The sequence below is a fragment of the Octodon degus genome, unplaced genomic scaffold (genome assembly GCF_000260255.1).
Source record: "Octodon degus isolate 3935 unplaced genomic scaffold, OctDeg1.0 scaffold00022, whole genome shotgun sequence".
Classification (NCBI taxonomy): Eukaryota; Metazoa; Chordata; class Mammalia; order Rodentia; family Octodontidae; genus Octodon; species Octodon degus.
The window spans coordinates 7,943,177-7,962,163 of record NW_004524598.1 but is presented as its reverse complement, the minus strand read 5'-3'; the positions used below and the strand labels follow the sequence as shown (position 1 = coordinate 7,962,163).

General features: G+C 45.2%; 1 protein-coding gene across 1 annotated transcript in view; it reads right to left on the bottom strand.

Annotated features, from left to right (window-relative positions):
* The window catches only part of Bach2 (BTB domain and CNC homolog 2), a 417,100-nt gene extending 398,485 nt beyond the window's left edge, over positions 1-18,615 (bottom strand). The window contains exon 1 of the mRNA XM_023711913.1: positions 18,289-18,615. The gene's annotated coding sequence lies outside the window, so the exon portion shown is untranslated. The remainder of the gene's footprint in view (positions 1-18,288) is intronic.
* Positions 18,616-18,987: the final 372 nt, after the last annotated feature.

Sequence of the window (18,987 nt, the reverse complement as noted above, 5' to 3'; positions counted from 1 at the left end):
TTAAAAAAAAAAAAAAAAAAAGCAAATTTAACAGAGAGCAACACAGAAGACCAAAGCACAAAAATCAATTTTGCATTACTATACACTAACAACAAGACATTCGCCTGGAAACCAGGAGGGAGCAAGGGCTTGAGTTCAATCCCCAAAAAAAAAAAAAAAAAAAAAAAATCAAAATAGGTCAATTTAGTCAATGTTTTTATTTAATTCTACATATGCAAAACACTATTTTGACATAATAATAATCACTAACATATTCTGTATCTTTTTCTGTGTACTAAATCTTTAAAACCTAACCTGTTTTCATAGTACATCTCAATTTGGTGTAGACAGGTTTCAAGTAGATTAAAGCCACAAATGACCCACGGCTGTCATATTGGACAGTGTGAGCTGGAATCTAAATCTAAAGCTTTATAATTTCAAACCATTCTAAAAAAGAAAAATCTAGGGGGCCAGGGAGATGGCTCAGTAGAATAAGCACTTGCCTAGCAAGTGCAAGGGCCTGAGTTCAATCCCTGGTTCTGAAAAAAAAAAAAAATCTAAGACCCAAAGACCCTGAAGACTAATGTTCCTAAACTCTACTTTTAACACTTGAATATACCTCACTATATTTCTAACAGCTACTAAGTTTAACTTCAATCTATTAAGTTCAGCTTTAATCCTCTACTTTTAAGACAGCGAAATAATAATCTAAAATCTGGAAAGATGCTATGATTTCTAAAAATAAATTTATAAATTATAAAATTCTTTTATCAAGACCAGAGTCACTCAGTCACAAAGCTATTATAAATCCTGTGGACATTAGGCCAGTGTTATTCATTTTCTGTCCTTCTGGGAGCACCCAGCCCAGAGTTTTCACACATAGTCTATGCCCATGGTGACTAAGCAAACAAATGCATGCAGTAAGCAAACCTGAAATCCTACAGGAAGAGTCTAGCCATCTGGCTCTGAGACAGTGCGATAGAGTGCGGTGACATGATCACAAGCTTTTATGGCTTAACAAATCATAATATAAGAATCTCGTGAAGTCAGATTTTAAAGTCAAGCCTATAAAAGGCAAGGAAATCTTGCTAAACTAAAATTAAGGGGCTGGGGAGATAGGTCAGTAGGGAGATAGCTCAGTAGAATAAGCACTTGCCTGGCAAACACTTGCCTGGATCCTGAGTTCAATGCCCGGTTTCACAAAGACAAAACAAACAAACAAACAAACAACCCTAAAATGAAAACATTTAATGCACAAAAGTTACTAATATGTCCATAGTACTTTACTACTTAATAAGGTCCTTTGTCTTACCCTATCTCATCCAGGTAAAAAGCATACACTAAATATTACCTAAGTCAACTGCAAGATATAATTTCTTTGTCCTATATGCCAAAAGAAAACAGATCTGGAGTTATGAGCTTACACTAAATAACTCAGTCACACAGTCTCAAAGAATGTTCATGAAGTGAACAGGAAGCTTTCGCCATTCATTTTTACCAGACAGTGAAGCATGCTTTCTATCTTATTTCAAAGTTTAATAAACTTTTTTTATTTTGGAATTTTCTTTTACTATCACATTAACTATTAGTTTTGTTACAGACATCAAAGGAACAGATGACTAATAACAAGACAGGAAAAAGATGAAACGCATCATGATTCCACTTGAATTGAATCAGCGAAAAGGATAACTAGCAAAATATTCAAGGAAAAAAAAGATATGCGCTTAAGTTAGTCATGATCTTTTGAGGGGAAAAAAGATAAAACTGTTTCACTTTCCTGATCTTAGATCTATAATCTGAAAGATAAAGGTATTGTGGAAAATCATTATAAAATACTTAAGATTTCAGAGGTTCCCAGGTCAAAATAGACTACGTACAAAAAAAATTTGACTAAATATAAAATCAATGTATCATGAGAATTTTTAGTTATTAAAATGTTTATTTTGGGTATTTTAAGTAGGTACTCAGAAGCCTAATCTACTTTGGATTTTTTTAATGAAATACAGAAAAAAAAACCTGAATAAATATAGAAGACACTAATAGACAATTGTGAAGCAAGAATTTCATCTACGATATGGGGAAAGAGGTTTTAAAAAGAATTAAGAAATGTCATATTCATGTATCTGTTGTCCACAATTAATGTAATCATTATGTATTATACTAGGGAATTTTTTTTTTTTTTTTTTTTGGTGGAATCAGGGATTGAACTCAGGCCCTTGCGCTTGCCAGGGAAGCGCTTATTCCACTGAGCCATCTCCCCGGCCCCTTTATTATGTATTACAAATGTGTGCCAATTTTTAAAAGAATAAAAATCCACTCGTTTGTCAAAACCAACAGAATCTAACAGTGTTACATGTTAATTCTGGTAGTTGCTCAAACATATAATCAACCTGATATTTTTGCATTAGAGGGGAAATCAGCAAAAGTGTTTAAAACCAAAGCGGCGACATTTTGTTTTGTATACATATAATGGGGTACATCACATTGATAAAGTCGAGCTGGGGAGCTAGCTTGGCAGTCTAAGGGCCTGCCTGACAAACACAGGAACCTGGGTTTAATCCCTGGTATCACATGCTTTACCAGCCCCAGTGCCATGCAGGCCACCAAGACCAGGCATGATGGCACACGCCTGTAATCTTAGCACTGGGGAGACTGAGACGGGAAGATCACTTTGAGTCTGAGCTGCGTAGGGAGACCCTGTACCAATTAAGGAAAGAGTAAAAAAAAAAAAAAAATTAGTACTATGTTCAAGAGTAATTTCCAGTCTAGTATGCAGTTTGCTAAACACAAGCATTACATCCTAAGAATTATGAGGGATCTTAGAAACATCCCAATGTCTCTCAAGTGTGTGTGTGTGTGTGTGTGTGTGTGTGTGTGTGTGTGTGTGTGTGAATCCCCATAGGAATCCCAATCAAATACAGTTTCTGGGTCAGATATGGTGGTGCACATCTGTAATTCTGGCATTCTGGAAGGCAAGACAAGAGGATTATAAATCTGAAGCCTGAAGGGGCAACGTAGTGAGACCCTGTCTTTAAAAAACAATGCAGACACTTGATCAGTGGTGAGACTGAATTTCTTCCACATTCTGTTCCAGATGTTGCCGAGGTACCCCTCACATGGGACAACCACACATGACAGGAGCTGCACAAGACCCTTACACTCCCCAATCTGGGGGCCAGCTCTCTTACTGTTCCTTAAGAAGGTGTCACTTAGGTAAAAAGCATTTAGCTTTCATTCGTAGCATGTGATAGTTGGAAGAACTAGAGCCAAGCAGGTATTCCAAATTGTCTGTCTGTGTATCTGAGTTTTTCAACCCAAATATAGAAATTTTAGTCATTCTTGTTTGATGCCATCTTGCTTCTTTGAATCTTGCATTCTCTCAGGTCATTTAAAAAATATCAGATCAAATCAGACACATTTTCAGAAAATAAAAACTCATGCAAATCCCTTAAAAATGTTTTATCTAATAGTGCACATAATATGCATACTTTTAAAAATAATCATAAAAAGATCATCCTTGGGACTACTGTATCAGATGGGAAATAAAATATTGTAGGACCTCAGAGGCTGCCCTCAGAGGCTGCCCTTTCTCATCCTATCCTCATCATGTCTCCAGCTGGAGACAACCACTAACTGGTATTCTGTGATAACCTCTCAATTTTCTTTGTAGTTTTGCCATCTATGTATGTATCCCTACACACTGTTTTTAGTTGCATGTACTTTTGGACTTTCCTTGAATAGAATCATACTGGGCACTGTGAGCATTCCTTTGGGTCCTGGCTTTACTGTTTGACACTATGTTCAGAAGATTCACCCATCTTTTTTTTTTTAATTTTTATTTATTTATGTGTGTGTGTGTGTGTGTGTGTGTGTGGCCAGCTCAGCCCACCAGGGGGCGGGGCTGGCTGGCATGTGGTGCTGGAGGATTGAACCGCGGTCCCTGTGCTTTGCTAAGCTTGTTCTAAGTAGGTTCTTTAGACCACTGAGCCATCTCACCAGCCCCAGATTCACCCATCTTGAAGCATTTTATTGGTTTAAGAAACACACTGAGGACTGCCCAAATAACTCAGTGGATTAAGCGCCTACAAGCAGGCACAAGAGCCTGCTACGCCAGGCCCCGCCCCCAGGGCGTACTGAGAGGGCAACTGAGACCGGGCGTGGGGGTTCACACCTGTAATCCCAGCTCTTGAGACGCTGTAAACAGGCAGTTCACTATGACTCTGATCTAGTAGTGAGAGCTTGAACACCCTGTAGACCCTTCTCTAAAATACAAAAAAAAAAAGACACTTAACGTATTACATGCCAGCCACCCTTCTAGGCATGTCACAAATATTAGCTCATTTAATCTTCCTAACAATTTGATCAAGCAAAAGCTATCAATTTTCTTGATGCACAGATCTAGAAACTAAGCTTAATAAATAAATAAGTCCAAGGTCATACTGTAGGTGGCAGACACCAAAATTGAACTCACAAAATCCCCACTCTTAACCACCATATGAATGTGAATGCCTCTTCACATTCATATACTACAAATTCATTGTCTACACATCTCAGGAAAAGAAAAATAGTGTCATTTTTTTAAACTGAGTTATCCTTGCATGGAGGAGCCTCGAGGATGTCATATATCACAGAAAGCCCACCATACTGCTGGTGTTAGAGAAGCAACTGAAAATGCATGTGCAACAATCTCAATGACCAAGGATACCCGAGCAGCAGTTCACCCTTCTAAAAAATGTCTAGCCACCACTTGGAGTGCCTCTTGTAGAGACCAAAGGTAACCTGTATGAATCTCATGATGTCTCAATAAATTTACAACCAAAGTATTTATATGTTTTTCTTTGCCTGATATATACATTTTGGGGGGCAGACTCTGTATAGACATATATTTATGTTCCACTCCTAATAGTACCCCAGTATCCCAGGAAATAAACAGAACAGAATGTGCTCCTGCAATCTAATTTGATGAGTGTTTGGGTGTTTTCTCGGTTTTCACAGAACATACTTCTTTGAACATTTTTGTCCATGTTTCTCAAAACCCATAGGTAAGACTTCTGCCTTTGTAGGAACAATACAAGAGCAAGCCCTTGCTGTAGTACTGATTTGCTCAAGAAGTCATTTTAGAATAAAAGAAACTTCAGAGTCAAAATATAAATCATACATTAGGAAACTGCAAAACAAAAACATATCTGAAAGTATAGGTCAGGAACAGGTTAGAAGACCTTTTAAATGTCACGCTGAGGAGTCTGAACTTTTTCTGTGGCTATCAATGAACCACAGATGATTTCTAAAGCAGGCGAGCTTCAGCTCATTCATCCAGTCACTTACTGAGTATCCCTTTAGATCCGTCCATGTCTAAGCACCAGGAACAAAAGGTAAAAAGAGTAACAGGGGGGCGCATACATTAAAAATCCAAAATGTTAAGATGGAAAGGAACCAAAAAGCCCATTGAAAATAAAGTGTGAAAGATACAAGACAGACACAACTTCTAGCTAATAAAATGTTTCCCTGTAAAGCATTTCCCAGACCAAACAAGCAAGGTGTGCAAGCCTTCGGGGATAGCAACTAGAAAGCAAACGACAAAGGAATATTTTAAAGATGAAGTATTTAGAATGAAAAACCATAAAGTAAAACATTTACCTTTTGAAAGTGAATATATATACTGTTCTAGCATAGTCTAGAAATTCAGTTGCTTTCCATACAGAATGCAAAAATAAAAGCTCTTGGATAAGAGGAGTGGGGCACAGAGCTAAGACAGTCATCTCTAAGGATGTGGCTGGACTGCAGGAAAAACAAACCAGAACTAAGCAAAGAAGGAAACAAATGTGTGCCCACCTAGTCATGCAAATAGGCTGCAAAGTGCTACCGGACCCCTCAGCCCTGGGGGTGCTCAGGGCTCCAGGGGCAGCCTCTGCTGTGCCAACGAGGCAGCTCACGTCTTCCTGTGACTGCTGCTTCTGTCCACTCAGCTGTTTCCTCTGACTCGTGTTTTCTGTAAACCCTCCTCTTGGAATCCTTTGACAGTGACTCACACGGCAATGAGGCTACTCAGCAATACCACAGGCCTGCACAATAGACGCTGTGTGGGAGGCGGCCGCTTGGAGGACCGCTTGGTGGACCGCGGTTGGGACCAGCGTTTTCCTTTCTGCATGCTGGGAGGATGTACTCTTCGGCCACATTTCCCTCAGAACATAGCCCTGGCAGGAGATGCTCAGTGCCCAGATCTCTGAAGGACACAACGATCCAAGCCTGGCTCTTTGATCATAACGAAACTAAGAACAGCAGAATGAAAAACAGGACCATTGTCGCACCGACAAAAAAAGAAAACAACTTTATACCAGGATGAAATTAAGAGATCAGAAAGTAAAAAAGCTCAAACTAATATTTTCCAACCTTTCACTAAGAGCAAGGACTAAAACCACATGTTTTGAAGGTCTTGCACTTTGTTATTATTAGAAGTCACAATTGTATTGATACTGATGAGTCATTCATATCAGCGGAAACCAAGAACTTCCATCAACATCAGGTTGCGCACGGTCGCTGTGGCTTTTTCTTTATTACTGGTCAAAGCCGTCTTAGAAGGCTTATCAAAGCTACAGGGGAAAAAAAGAAAGGAGGAGAATTCTCTGGTGTGTGTAAAGCGTTCCTTTCCCTAGCTGAGCTCATCTGAATCGAACTTCTCCAGAGATTTTTAAGATGATTTGAGCAACTTGTGTCTACAGAAGGAAGTTTAGGCAGAAACCTCAGAAAAGCACATTTCACACTTTCCGATGAAAATAAGTAGCGCTGAACTCTGAAAACAAACAGTGAAACCAGCTCAGAAAGTACGCGGTGGCTTAAATAACTGGAGGTTCTGTGCTTTGCTTTTGTTTTTCTTAACCTTAACAACATGCGACTGATACAAACAAAAGCCATCATCCCTGCGGGCTGGACGCGCCTCACGCCCACTCTCCGCCCCTTCCCTGCTCGGAGCACACGGCTTCCCACGGGCCAAGTGGGTCAGGTTTCAGTGGCGCCTAGGAAGCCCACGCTGGAGGTCTAGGAAGGTCCTCCTAGTGCTGAGAAGGGATCACAGCCCGCTCCCTTTCCTTTTATACCAGCCGGTTTCCCTTCGAGATTCCCACAGAACACGAGGAAGTAAATCTGTTTTCCCAAGGCATTTCCAGATAGTCTCTGGGCAGTTCCTACAAAGGCAGAATTTTGCCCAACTTCTTATCCTGCAACCAGAAGGCAACGGCGAGAAGGCAGCCAGCTCAGCAGTGACCCCAGGTCCGAAAGCAGCCCCTCGGTGCCGACCCAGCTGGTGCCCTCAAGGTTGGTACTGGTATTGCGGGCAGCGTACAGCGTGAGTCAGCAGGTGCTTCTGGTGGGAAACTGCTGACACGCTGAAATGCTCCTGCGCGCGCGCGCACACACACACACACACACACACACACACACACACACGGTGCACACACCCACCGGCAAAAACAAAAACAGGCTTCATGCAAATACACACACAGGAACCTCTCTACCCTCGCGGTTCCTAGTCCCCAAGGGAAGACCAACACAGTAATCTATACCAGAACCCCAGAAGTAACAACTAGTAATAACTGATAGTGGTAATAAATAAACAACTGGCTCTCTCTGTGTGTGGAACAGCTGCACTCAAATCTCATGAGCCGGTTAATTTTAACTGGCTGTAATTTTAACTAGGTTTAACTGCTTTTCCTCCCTTCTGAAAAATCAAAATAGTTGCCATCTCGACCACAAGAACTGCTAACAGGCGAGCACAGTTCCTGTTTTTCAGAAGGGACTTACTTTCAAAGCCACAAAGTCAAAGGCTTAACCTGGGTGGAAATTAAGAATTCATCGTTCAGTGTGAGAGCCCTAACCCTGCACACTAATTCAGGTCCCACCAACATGCAGAGGCCACATGACTCACTTTGTTCTACGTATCTTCTTCTATGGATGTCATCTCATTTAATACCGGATCCAAAAAACCCAGAGAACTGGTTTGGAACCCAGAATACATGTTCCCACAGAAACAGGGCCACGCCCATGAGATAATGTCCCAAGGCAGTCCACGGACACGTTCCTAACTTAAAATATGAGAAATATAATCTGCAGTTTAGAAAGGAGAAGATCATACGATGAGGAGAGCTCTAAAGTCAATGAAAGGAAAGCCCCCTCTTGACAGTGAGGACGTATCTAAGTAACTGAGGATGAGAGCAGCTTTCTAAGTGAGACTTTGGCGCTTCATCTTTGGTTTCGCTCTGCTTCTTCAATTCAGTTTAAATGGCTAATTTCACTACGAAATTCATGGTGTCCTCTTACTTAGGCACAAAGTATCCTGAGAAAATTATTCCATCTGTCACTTACGGAGTACAAACGCAAGATCTGGCTTTCCATCTCCAGTATCACAAAAAAAAGGACAGAATTTTGTGTGGTTTAGAGGAACTAATTAACAGTTTAAGGGCTGAGTTCAAGTTCCAGTTCCACCAAAAAAAAAAAAAAAAAAGTTGGATAAGAAAAAAGGGAGTTATAATGAGAGGTCACTAAGGAGTGGCAGACAGAAGAAACGGGAGGGAACGGAAGACACAGAGCCGAAATGAAACTACGAAGAAAAAGGAAAATTCAGCCTAGAGCAGGGACCCTCAATGGAGGAGGGTTCTCTGCACAGCGAGGCCTCCCTCCCACACCGTGGGAGCAGAGCCACACGTCAGTCTCACATTCTGGCACTAGATGGCGCCATCAACCCAACATAGCATGGTTGCTTGAAGGGTGTAGTGGGGGAGGGGAGCGGGGAAGGCCGCTCAGACTGCTCAGCCGGGAGATTACCAGGCAACTTTATCTAAAGTGAGCACAGTCTCATTAGTCAACTTTTCCTGATGCCCAAATGTCACCACCACGCTAACAATAGGAGGCATACCAGTAATCACAGTAGAGAGGTAAGGTAGGAGCTGGTACCTTTTCCTATAAGATTCAATACACAAAGATAACAGAGGAGGGCTGGGGCGATGGCTCAGTAGGATAAGCGTTTCCCTGGCAAGCTCAAGGGCCTGAGTTCAATCCCTGGTTCCGGAAGAAAGAAAAAAAAAGAAAAGACCACTGAAATCTCCTGTTCCACAAAAACAAAAACACCCCCAATGATCAAAGATAACTGAGGACTTCAGAGTCACGGTCACTGACTCACAGAAATTCCCAGTCATAGAACAAGAGGCTTTCCCCAAAAGTTTACTCTGTTACATAACTCACTGCCTTGCTAGATAGGCTGATGCTATATGCTCCAATCCAGAGTCTGCCAAGAGGACAGTGACATCACTAACAGGCATACTATTCAAAATCATTTGCTTTTTATATTTTTTTAAACAAATTTTAATTTTTTTTTTTTTGGTAAAATCAAACTCAGGGCCTTGCGCTTGCCAGGCAACCACTTATTCCACTGAGCTATCTCCCCAGCCCCTAAAATTTTTAATCTTTTATTATTTGATACAGGGTCTTGCTACACAGCTGGGACTTATATGACCCTCCTGTCTCAGCCTCCCCAGCGACCACACCCAGTTTTGGTGGCCAGCAATGCACGTCTGGGGTTCTAGGATGGCACACGGTACCAGGGATCAAACCTGGATCCTTGCAACTTACCATGTAGGTGCTTAGACCACTGGGCTGGGGCAGGGGAGATGGCTCAGTAGAATAAGCACTTCCCTGGCAAGCGCAAGGGCCTGAGTTCAATCCCTGGTTCCGGAAGAAAGAAAAAAAAAGAAAAGACCACTGGGCTCTCTCCCCAGCCCCTGAGTTTTATATTTTTAATAGGCTGGAAGTTCAGATCCTCTGCCCTATTTGTATATATTCTCTGTTCAGGCGTAGGCTAAGAAAGACCCTCTTCATTCCAAAATGTACCCCTGCTAACCTAGTGAGTCTGTGAAACTCCATTACTCCCAATCTTCCGGAGTTTTCTTCTCAGGCTTTGCCTCCTATTAATATGCTGATGCCTCAGAAAAAATAATGCACAAGGTATTCTCAGTTAGTTATATCCTAGCAAAATTATGCTCCTAAAATCCTTTCCTGAAATTGATTTGAGACAACGAAAGGAAATAAGGGTACTAGGAGGCCGAAAGGCAGCAGAGTGCAAAGCAAAAAGGAAGAGAAAAAAAGGACCTTTGGAGAACTGACAGTAAACTTGCCTTCCTTCTTCATAATTCAGACAAAGACGGACCATCATCCAGGCTGCTGATCTTCCCAGAACAATATATCAAAAGCAAGGGTTCACTCGAGGTATGGCTACATTTTCCTCTTGCTATGAATGGGTAACACTATCTTTCACAGTTAATTTCATTTTTTTCAGTTTGACTCTTCAGGGCTTATTCATTTGCATAATATGGAATCTTGAACCCATGTACATATTCTACAAATCAATGCAAGTAATTCTCACACTAAATCAGCAGCTTTAATTTAAGCTCATCATTGTTTGCATAGAAATCTTTATGCACTCATCTGCTTGATTTTTTTAATCACTTAAAACCTCCAACACTGACACACTAAGTATCTCCCCATTTAGCCAGCTCCAAAAATTCGAACTAAATACTGAAAAAGAGGCATGGTACAATCACACACTTTACTATCTCCCAAGCTGAGCTTCCAACGTGCTTAACGTTCAAGCAGGACCTCACGGTGAGGCCTCTTGAGTAGAGATTACAACTTGGTGTCCAGCCCAGGCAGAGCAAAGCTGAGTCAGCATCCTAAACAGTGATCTTGCAAAAGGAGGTAGCTCGGGGCACTGCCAAACTAACTGCCTGCCTGAGTCCTTTAAAATCATTCAACTCTCAGTTGAGAGTTGCAACATGCTAATCTGGCAAGGTAATCTTTCCCTGAAATTGACTAGAATGAGAACAAAGGTTACCTACATGTATCTATTACAGGTAGCTAACATTTCCAATTAGGAGTTTTAATGGAATTGGATCCGATTGAAATTCTTCCTCCAGGGTGGAATACTCTACCTATTAGAGTAGTTGCTTTCACATTGTCCCTATCATTGAAAGAAAACAGAGAAAGCCAACATACTTTTTCACCTAATGAGATAGCTAGAGTCTGAGTTACAGATAAACACAGGAGACAGGGCCATGGGTTGATGTCCCATGCCTAGTTTATCTTTTGCTTTTCCATGTTGTCATGTCTACCTTCTGATACCTAAATGGACACTAAACTCTGAGAAATGCAATTATTAGACAGTAAGTCGTGTCAATGACAATAGACATTCACTCAAGTTCCCTGAGAAACTATTTTTCAACTTCACCCTTCAGATAGCTGTCAACATAACATCCAAAATTTCAGGATGGGTTGGCCTCTATCTACCTTTCCAAGACCTGTTACCAAGGGTTCCAACTTCAAGTGAAGAAGAAAAGGAAAGCGGTCTGCACAGCATGAGGGTTGAGAGTACAGGCTCTCACATCAGACATTCAGCGACCAATCCCATCTCTGCCACTCATTTTTTAGGTGACATCTGTGCTTCAGCTTCTAATGATCATGTTTTGCTTTGAGTATCTATGAGGATTACATGGCTTCATACGAACAACACATAGAAGATGCCCACAAGGCTTCTTAGTTATCAGTGAAGGAAGAGAAAACAGGGATCGTAGTGTGTAATATAACCAACTGGTTTTATACACATCCTGCCAACATTCCTAAGTTAAACTTCAAGAAAGGTCTAAGTAATCATCCTCACTTGCAGAGGGTGGAGACCATCCTTGCTTTGGAGTAAGTGGGGGCTTCAGACAGTAGCTAGACTTGCATCTTCACTAAGGTCCTTGGCTTGGTGGCGCACACATTGGCCAACTGAAAGGGACTCTATGCCTCTTCTAATCATTCAAATGTGGTCATATGGCCCTAAATATGTTCAAGGTGAGGATATAACTTGTGTTTTTTTCCAAGTGTGGAAATGAACAGTACCTGTGACAATTAGCAATTCTGCTTTTAGCAGGCTCCAAAGACACAGGTAAATAAATCAATTCTGGACTCTATACCAGAACCATTATTTGCTAAAATGGCCCGAGGGGTTATATCAAGGCTTATGCAATACTCCAAAGGGCCAATGATAGTAGTAAATTAATAGGATTAGGCAGTTGGAGGAAAAAGTGAGCCTCAAGTCTCAGGCTGGCCCTGAATGAATCTCATGCCACACTTCCTGGGGGCTGAGGCTTCCCCAGCCTCCCGGCCAGGTCAGCCCCACTCTATACCCAGGGATACCTGGGATAGTTACCCTTTACAGAAGTTTGAATGAGCTGCTTTTAACTGGCTTCTGTCATCTTTCTACTAAAGACTGTGATTCACATGGGCAGAAGCCTGGATTGCATTTGCCCCGCCTTAGCATTGTGGACATTTGTCACATAAGAGATACTCGATACACTTGTGTAATGGATGATTGAGGCACCTGCCCCCAAAAAACATGTGTTTCTGGAACCTGGTTCATTTTGTAGTGTCGATAAGTCTCCTACTTAAAAGAATATGTGCTGGAGTATTGGGAAGTCTTCAAGTGAAGAAGAAAAGGAAAGCCTTTCCAATACTGCATGGATACTGTAATACAGAGAAATCTGCTGAGCTTGCACACAGTCTGTCTTCCTACTTGTGGCCCGAGAATGCACCAGGATGGTGTCTCCCAACTTTAAGCCCCAAAGTGAAGCTCTAACCCTTCTGGGGACTGGGTTTGGGAGACTCCTGAGGAAACTCCTGGAGCACCTGTCACCTTAGTGTGACAGAAGAGACAGGCAAGATGACAAGCAAGATTTGAGCATGGGGGTCTCGAACACCTTAAAGCCTTCTTTGAAGGTACCTGGAGACAGAAGACAGGCCAGCCAGGGGCTCGGGAACAATAGGAAGAGGATGACAGGAAGTAGGAGGCTGGGAAAGCAGGGGACACAAGTGCTTGGGAAAGAAGATGAAGGCTGCCACAGGGATAGGAGGGAGTTGGCAACCACGTGCCAGCCCTCCTCACGTCAGCTGCAGTGTGTCCTGCCGCCCTTGGGAACAGAAAAAAAGGTCAGGGAGAAAAATGACACATCTTTGAACCAAGGGACAATCCATTAGCATGCTAAGGAACAAAAGAGAGGGAACCAGGGGATGACACTGGAGGAGTGGTGATTGTGATGTCCCTGGGAGGCCCTTCTGGCAGTAATTCCAGGGAGCAGAATGAACTAGTATGGAGGACACTTCCAGACTGGGGAGATGTATTATTTTGGGGGGAGAAAAACAAAAGCAAAATTCCTACCTGACTGTGAGGTAGGGCTGGTAGTAGGACCGATTTACATGTCCTCTAGAGATGAAATGGCCCTTATAAATGACAGGACAGTGACATTCTGAGCAGTGTTCCCACTCTAAGGAAGCAGCACACCGATGTACGATTTAAGTTTCAGCTGTGAGCAGACTGACATTCGAAACTAACAAAAGGGAGAGAAAAAGAGGGGAAAAATTCAAAGCAGGATCTTGAATTGACAATTTTTTACTATCTTCCAGAACTCCCCCCCCAAAAAGAAACAAAACAAAACACAGGAGTGTAGTCAATAGTAAGTTTCAATTTGGACTTGAATAATTTGTAAATATTGACATAAAATTTAAAACTAGAACAGCGCAGCCTTTTTTTTGAGGAACTGGGGATTGAACTCAGGCCCCTGTGCTTGTTCTACTGAGCCATCTCCCCGGCCCCCAGGCTATGTATTGTTACAGATAATACAAGTTCTTCTCCCTCTGGGCCTCACTGCCTTCCCTAACACGAAAACCCCACTCTGTGGAAAGTTTCTTGATCTGCCTTACCTAAGAAATTCCAATTTCTGCACCAAGCCCTAACTTTTGACCTTTGGGTGCCTCCACTAGGGTCATATGTCACTGGAGCTTATTCAATATCCAGATGGAGAAAACAAGAACAGGGAGGCACATGAGCAATTTGTTGCTTAAATTGCTGATGTGGACAAATACAATGTTGTATTGTTCCCTGTTTCCGGCACATGAGGGCAGGTACTATATTCTCCATATATAATGGTCCTTCACCTTGCCAGGCAGTGCTGACTACCATGATCGACTCCAGGCTGGATGATGTATATGTGGCAGGGAAACAACCTTTACACGTCACATTCAGACAAAGTTCTGGTCAACACCATCTAATTCTGCAGAATGGGCACAATGCCTACTTTATAGGATGGCTCTGAGGCATCAATGAGATACATACAGATAAGGTAGTTAGGATTGCCTGGCACATGAGCACACTCAATAAATCCAATGTTTTACTTTTTTAAAATTTTATTTATTTATTAATTGCGGAACTGGGGATTGAACTCAGGCCCTTGCACTTGCCTGGGAAGCGCTTATTCAACTGAGCTATCTCCCTGGCCCCCAATCTTTTACTTTAGACGGCATTCTCAGATGTAAAACTCACACAGACAGTCTCAGGCATTAGCCAAGTTGCCATCTGGCCAGTAACAGCAAAGTAGAAGCAGTAGATTATTTACCTGTGGCAGATAACACTCTGCTCATGGTATTAATTATTTGGCCCTTCATGTTGAATTCCCTGTTAAAAAGAGGGACCAGTCCCCAAGTGAGGCTCAGCATTGATTTGGTTTGATTTAGAGTTTTGTTTCTTTTCAATTTATTGGGAGTTGCTAGCATTCCTTTGGTACACACTCTCAAATCATCCACTATGCATGTGCCAAGCCTTTAGAAGATAGCTAAATACATAAATATTAAACAATAAGACATTTTGTTCATATTCAGTAATAGAAGACAAGCTGTTTCCAGGTCTAGCTTTTATACATGTTCTCATCCAACATTTAAAAAAATTGAGGCAGAATTTTAATAGGGGAATTCTACATAAAATTCTAGGTATTCAGCTTGGGAAAGCTGAACACGATGGCAACACAAAGCCAGCATTCCCACCAGTTACCGTCTGGCAACAGGAGACAATGAGTGAAGCGGCGTAGTGGTTGCCTGCCACTCCACATCCTACCCTCTCCTCACCAGGGCCAGATACCTAAGTACCATAGGATGCAGTGAAAAATGCAAATGAGAGGTGCACTATACAGGAATTACTAAGTATTTCATAGAAATAACAGCCCAGCATAAACCAGGGGTGAGATCCTTTGGAGTGGAGCAGAGGAGAGGGCTGTCTGTAGATCTTACGGTCAACTCCCCACCCCACGTGAGTGGCGAAGCTAAGGCACACGCATCGTAGTGGCTTGTTTGCTATCACTGAAAGCTCTAACAGATTCTCCATCAGTGCCCTAACAGCAAGATGTTTATTTACCTAAGTCCAGTATTCTCCCATTCATTCAACAATCAAGCCAGGATTTGTAACAGCCTTCCCCACCCCTGAAAGCTGGAGTTCAAAGCTTAGATCAGTGGAGCCGCGCATAGCGGAGTTCAAGAGCCAATGGGCCCTCTTCCTTGTTAAGGTTGGATCTACACCACAGACACTAAGGGAGAGTTAATCCAAGTAAAATTAAACTGCTCCCAACAATACAGATTGGCCGGAGTCCCTTTGTTGGCATCACAGGAGCCTCGATTACAAATTCTGAGGAACAGCTCACAAGTGCTAATGAATAACCAAGTGCTGGGCTGTACAGACAGTGGGTTGAGGAGCGAGGGGCTGGCCTAGGAGAGATTTGAACGAGAACCTGACCATCTGGCTCTCTGCGACTCACTTTGATCACAAAATGAATTGCAACAAATTGAAGAGCACATGGCTAGAGTTAATTGTCTCATCTGTAATCTGAACCTACTTTTAAGCAGTTATTATTACCCTCTATCAGGTGGAACCGTTTCCTACCATCACTCCAAAGTGCATTTTCCTGATGAACTGTAATGGATCATTAAATTCCATATCTGAATAACAATACTTTGCACTTATTCAGTGTCTTTCATCTGGGGATTTCAAGGCAGTTTGCAAATAATTAAGCCCCTCACACAGCAGCCAGAGGTGAGTGACTGCAGGAGAACTGCCTGAAGATAGTGAGTCAAAGGGCATAATTCAATAGAAAGAGAATAAATGGCTTCCTCCCAGGCACTGGTAAGACTGAAAGTGAATCAGGGTTTCTTAGTCACTCCCTCCTTTTCTGCCTCACCCCTCTTCTCCACGGCAGATTCTGACTCGCAACATACAAAAGATTGAGAAATAACTAACAAGGGTGTTCATAATTTAGCTATGAGTCGGGACACACACATGCACGAGGGAAATGTATCTCTCCGTGTAACCGCGGCTTCTACGCTGCCAAGTGACATTTCAATCCACCTGCAGAATAGATATCAGAAGAATTTACTCAACACATTTATGATTACCAAATGGCAAACCTGATGCCTTCCAAACTTCCATGTGAAAATACTAAAGCAAAGTACTTGATTCCCTGGTTGTGTATTCCATTGCTGACACCTGCCACCCCTCCCCCATTCGAAAGATATGGAAGTTTCAGGACTAGAAAACAGGATAGATGGGACAATCAAAGCATTAAAAAAAAAAAAAAAAAAAAAAAAAAGATCAGAACACAGAAAAAAATGCATTGCAGCCGCTCAAAGTTTTGTGGTGAAATCACAAACTCCTAAAAAACTGAATTTATAATGGAAATGCTGACAGACCTTTCATTGGAGCACTTTGAATGTAACACTGTAATTTAGCAATCTCTCTTACAGACTAAAGCCTAATTCTAACAAGATGTCATTTTGACTCACGTTTATTATTACCTTACAAGAATGAAAACTGCCGTTTTCTTGAGAGCTGCCGAGTACCAGGGTGGGGCGATCTCACATTTTAAGCAAGACGCCCGCTGTCGCACAGAAATAGCCCTCTCCCGAGGAGGGGCGGCCCTTCACGCTCAGTCTCTTTCATGTCAGCCAGAGCCTGCGCCGCGCGACAAGCCTTTCTTACATGTTACATTTTAATGATCTGAGAAAACCGTTATCAGAGTTAACATCTCTAATTTTACTCTAAACAGACAAAAGCAAAAAATCTCATTAGGCATCGTCTCTGCCAAGGTTCCCACTAGGCAGGAAAGGATTTTTATCTAAAGTAATTACCCTTTTTACTTAAATACACTCAACAGATGAAATTTACACAGAGTGAGAGACCGCAGCCCTAGACAGCGAAGGTGAAAACCGAGGAACGCGGCGTCTGGCCACCCGCGGGCGCAGTCTCTGCAGCTCCGTCTCGGTTGGGGTGGGTGGCGTGGGACACCTGGGCCCCCGTGGCCCCAGCGGTGACCGGGTGTAGGAGCTGCGGGGCGCACCTCAAACCCAGCCAGGCAGCAGCAACGCCGAACTTCCCTCAAGTTGCCAAACTGGCCTCCGCGCGAAGACACTGGGGTCCCCGCAACCCACGACCCCCGGAGCCCAGGTCCTTTGGCCGCCCAGACACAAACTCCCGGTCTTGCCAGCTTCCTAGTGAGGTCCAAGTTCCTACAAATCCTCGGCCAGACCGAGGTCGCAGAGATGTTCGGCGATCCGCTCCCGCGGGCATCCGGGAAGCCCAGGAGCGCCCTCTCCGCCCTGTCCGGGAGGCACAGCACCCACCGGCCAAGGGACCTGCGCCTCAGCGCCGTGGGAACCTCAGCGTAGGCGAGTGAAGAACCCCCGGGTATAGTCCTCTCTTGGGGGCTCCGAGGGCCGGAGACCAGGGTGTAGGATGGGTGCGCGGCTCTTAGACTTCACGCGGGACCCTGGGGGCAGGGGGGCCAGGTGTCCCTCTCGGAAGCCGCGGGCACCTAAGCTGGGCTCCGCGGCGCGCTGTCCGACAGCCCGATCGTGGGCCGGGAGGGGTTCAGCCCACCTGGGTCTGCACGGGAGGCCCCCAGCGCCGCCTCCTAAGATCCGAAACTTGAGCCGATTCCCGAGTGTCCCGGCGGTCCGGGCCACCCGGCGGCGGCTGACAGCGGAGCGCAGAGGCGCGGCGGTCGCGGTCTCGGCAGAGCAGCCCTGGGCGCGGGCGCTCGGGCGGGCGAGGCCGCCTGGCCTGGCGCGGGGGCCGGGGGCAGGGCCGCGGGTCTGACAGCTGCTCGCCGGCTCGGCCGCGCGCCTCCCCCCAGCCCGCCCTCCGCGCCTGACTTATTACCCTCCGCTCCTCCTCCCCCTGCTGTTCCAAAACACCCGTCGACGCGAGCAAAATACAATGCCGCCTCGCCCGTCGTAAACAGCCGGGCGGGCAGCGCACCCTCGCGCGCGTCGGCCGGCTCCGCGCCCACCCTCCGGGTTCCTAGAGAATGTGTGGCTGGGGCAGGGCTCCGGGCCGGCGGCTGCCTCCCCCGCGCGCCCCGCAAACTTGCCCCGCGCCCCGCTCGGCGCCCGCCCGGGCCCGGGACTCACCTCGCCCGGGAACTTTGCGTCCTTCTCCGCCTCCTCTGCGCCGCGTCTTCCCAGCCCGTAGCCCCCTCCCAGCAGCCGGCGCGGTGGGCGGTTCGGGGGTCACCGAGAGCTCGCGGAGGGGACGCACATCACATGGCAGCGCGATCCCAGCCCCCCAGTGTGCGGGAGGGGGAGGGGCGGGGGCGAGGGAGCCCGGGAGAAAGCGCGGTGGTGGCGGAGCGGGCAGGCGGGCGGGCGGGCGGGCGGCGAGGCTCGCGTGGCGCTGCTGCGACCGCAGCCGGGTGTGCGCGGCCGCGCTGCAGCTGAGGCGGCGGCGGCGAGGCAGTGTTTGCTCCGCGCCGCACGGCTCGCGCTCTCCCCGGAACGCCCACACTCTCAATCGCTACATTGTTGACATTCGGCGCTGACGTCACCCGCTCCCCATTCACAATAACTTTACGGGAGCCGGGCAGCGCACCTCCCCGGCCGCTGGGGCGCCGTACGCCGGGCGACTAGCGTAAGCGGCTCCGCGAACGGCGCTGGGGGACCGGCTGGGGGCGGGGGCGGGCGCGCGCTCCGCTGATCGCGGGAGGGGCGCGCCTTCCGTCTCCCCGCTTTGTGCGGCCGCGCGGCCAGGAGGGCCCGCTGCTCCCAGCCCTACTGACCGCCCGCCTGGGCCTGGCCTTGCAGGTCTTGTCAGACGCGGGTTGCGGGCTATGG